Source organism: Limulus polyphemus, unplaced genomic scaffold, assembly GCF_000517525.1.
Source record: "Limulus polyphemus unplaced genomic scaffold, Limulus_polyphemus-2.1.2 Scaffold222, whole genome shotgun sequence".
NCBI classification, from domain to species: Eukaryota; Metazoa; Arthropoda; class Merostomata; order Xiphosura; family Limulidae; genus Limulus; species Limulus polyphemus.
The window spans coordinates 507,008-510,801 of NW_013665832.1; positions in this window are offsets into that span (position 1 = coordinate 507,008).

A 3,794-nucleotide genomic window follows, 5' to 3' on the forward strand; every position below is an offset into this window, starting at 1 on the left:
ACTTTAATAATTGCACCAGGGCTTCGAATGATAGTAACACTACTGTTCATGAGCTTAATAGTCACGACAAACTGAACAAGATCCGAAGTGGAGACCCTCCCCATCCTGCCGTTTTACGAAAGCGTCGGTTAGCTGCAAACGCCCGCGAACGACGCCGAATGCACAGTCTCAATATTGCCTTCGACCGATTGCGGGAAGTGGTGCCTTCAATTGGAAACGATAGAAAACTGTCCAAATACGAGACACTGCAAATGGCTCAAAGTTATATTACGGCTTTAAGTGAACTCCTCAATAAATGATTCTGTACATGAGTAGTGCAAATGAATCTCAGAAAATTGTCATGTGATTTTTATTCCATAAATTAGGATTTTGTTTGTTGTACAGAAATTCCATTACTAAGTGGTGTACATCAGCCAACCACGTAATACATGTGGGAAAGCCTCATTTACAAACTGTCATGTAAGTCTGAACCTATATCAGTCTGTTAACCAACTGAAATCAGCAAAAGAAAAATGTTACCTCTTCTTCAAAATAATATGTGCCTTTTCCAGCCAAATGTGTCCGTTAGGAGTACAATTGGACTTTATATTTGTGTTTCAATAATTTTACATTTGTGGTATGCATTTAACGAAACTCATTTTTGTCGAGATAATTGTATTGGAAGCTTATTTGACCAAATGCAAGCTGTAAGAGTTTTTAATATCAGTACTCTACTTATGAATTATAATAAACATTAAAATGCTCATAATAGTGAAACGTTTAACGTTTTGGTATTCAAATTATCTAACAAGTTGTATATTATTATCAATAATCAGTTATTATTGTAAAATAATATTAATAATTCGTGTTTTAGCTATACATAATCTTGTAGTGTGAACATAGCACTATACTTATACTATTATTCTAGTACGGAAGACGACTGACTGTATTTCCCGTACTGATAGCAGATACAAATATTTCAACTTTTATTACATTGTTATAAGTAGAACTTGAATTGAAGCAAAATATTATAATGATTCTAAGAAGTTTAGTCTGTTATGGTAACGAATATACATGTTGAACTGTTATACAATTAAACAGATGTTTGGCTTTTCCTACTGCTAAAATTAAATACATCTTATAGTCTTATATAAGCTCACACTGTGTTCAAATTTCTCTAATGTATATATATATATACTTGTTTTGATGACTGACCTGTTCAAGAAAAGTCATGCTCAAATTTACTCTAATGAGTATATATATATATATATATGTGTGTGTGTGTGTGTGTGTATGTATACTTGTTTTGATGACTGACCTGTTCAAGAAAAGTCATGCTCAAATTTCTCCAAGTGACATACACTTGAATTTATATTTTTAATTATACTGTTTGTTTTTCAACATACGTTGGTGGTTACATGATAACTTCACTAAAAAAGCTATTGCCTGTTACTATACTCAAATATAATTATTAATGTATTGAGATATATTATAAGATATTGGGGTAAGTCTTCCTTTATTTTCAAACGCAAGATTCTTAATAAACAACTCGATGTTTAATGCTAAACTTTTCAATTGAACAATTACCTAAACATTCCAAGAAGCTAAAAACTTGCAAACTCAGACAACTTTGTTTGAAGTGTGATTTTCTTAAATTTATATAAAACTTGAAATTGATACTTAAGTAATGTAATTTGATTTCATAAAATTGACTTTACATAATAAGTTACTTTTACTTTTACATTAGAATATTGAACGAAATAGTGAATTAAAATTCATTTATAAAGAAAATGTAGTTTTAAATTCGGATCATTTAAAATTTGTATATTTGTAAACAGAAGTTAACTACTTTTTTCTGATAACTGTTATATCCATACATGGTAATTTGATCATTTAAAGTTTGTATATTTGTAAACAGAAGTTATCGTTCTTTTTGGGATAACTGTCATATTCAGACGTGGTAATTTTTATCCATTCTTTATATATATTTTGTGTTCAATTTATAGAAGATATAATTGGTTTTGTTTTCAGTCAAGATAAAAACAGTGTAGGAAATAACATGGGTTGTTATCGACTTTAGTGTTCGCATTGTAAAAATACCCAAGTTTTCGTGTGGAAATTAAAGAACTGGACATGGATGAACCTCAAGTTATATGTCTTTTTCCATTATGGATAATATTTATATATAATATTCAAATATTTGAAGCAAAGCTACAGTGCTTTTTATAGGTGACATATGATAGCACAGTTATCTGTCTCTTGAACAGAGATCCAAGCTTACATCGTTTAGAATTGGGCTTCATTTGAAGAGATACGTAAGTACTCATTATTTTTTGGTGAAATCGGTTAATAAATATTTGTTGTTTTGTTTAAATGGAGTACTTAAATGAGTTTGAGATGAAAAGAAGACAGTACGTCGTCATTCGCTCTTTCTTTTTATTCCAAGTTAAAACTTTTTACAGTAATAACCAGTATTCGTAAAGCCATTTGTTGTGACAGAAAATAAAATAAAACGTGCTAGATCGCATTTTTGGTGTTTACATCGGTATAACAAATAAAACCTGACCATTGATTGGCACTTCTAAACAAGAAGGACGAAGACACCTTAATATTGTTATAATATAACATCTACATTTTGAAGTGAAACTATTCATTTATAGTTCGAATTTCATGATTTGTCATATTTATTTATAATAAAAACTATATTAAGATGTAACGAGGAACTAATCACATACGTTCTTTACAAGTTTTTAGCCCTCCGATGGCTTAGCGCAAAGCCCAAGGGCTCGTAGCAATAAAACTCGGGATTTTGATACTTGCGGTGAGCACAGCACATATAACCAGCCCATTGTAAAACACTGTGCTTAATAGTAAACAAACAAATCATTACTATAGCTACTGTGCTTTTAATTTTTACATGATGAGATTATGTAATCAAGGTTGTTAAGCTACTTAAAATCCAACTTTTTATTCCTGTAAATTTTTATCTAAGTATGCTTAGTATCGTCATTGTATTAATATAATTTTTAAGTCCAATAATTGGAAATAGTTTGATATTTTATATAATCATTGTATACAATTAGTCACAGAAAACGAAATTTTTTGTCAACTACTTTGGCAATAACTAGATATCTTAAACTTTTTCAAAAGTACCACAAGTACCCAGTGGCACAGCGGTATATCTGCAGACTTACAGTGCTAGAATCCTGGTTTCGATACCCGTGGTGGGCAGAGCACAGTTAACCAATGTGTAGTTTTGTGTTTTATTACAAACAAACAAAAACTACCACAATATATAAGTAAATTGTTGCACGGTAGGTATTGAGGAATTTCAGTATAATCGTAGTATGAGTTTCTTAGTATTTCAGTACAATTGTAGTATGAGTTTCTTAGTATTTCAGTACAATTGTAGTATGAGTTTCTTAGTATTTCAGTACAATCTGAGTGATAATTTTTAAAATCAACCAAACAAATTTATCAAATTGTGTCTATCTGTTGCGAGAGAATGGAACACTTACTGGAAACGCCGCAAAATGAATTATTTAATACAGTTTCAACATAGGCAATACTTGTAAATTTAACTCCTGAAAATATTTCAAAGATGACATTAATCATTGTAAAATTATCTCGAGGCACATTTGTCTAAAAGAAGGTTTTTTTACTTTTTTTCGGTGATTTGACGTAGCACAGATAACCCACTATGTAACTTTGTGCTTAACTACAAACAAAACAAAATTTTCATTAAGAGCCTTAGTTAAAAGCAAAAACATGTACACAGATATGCAAACACACACACATGCGCCCGCTTAAACACT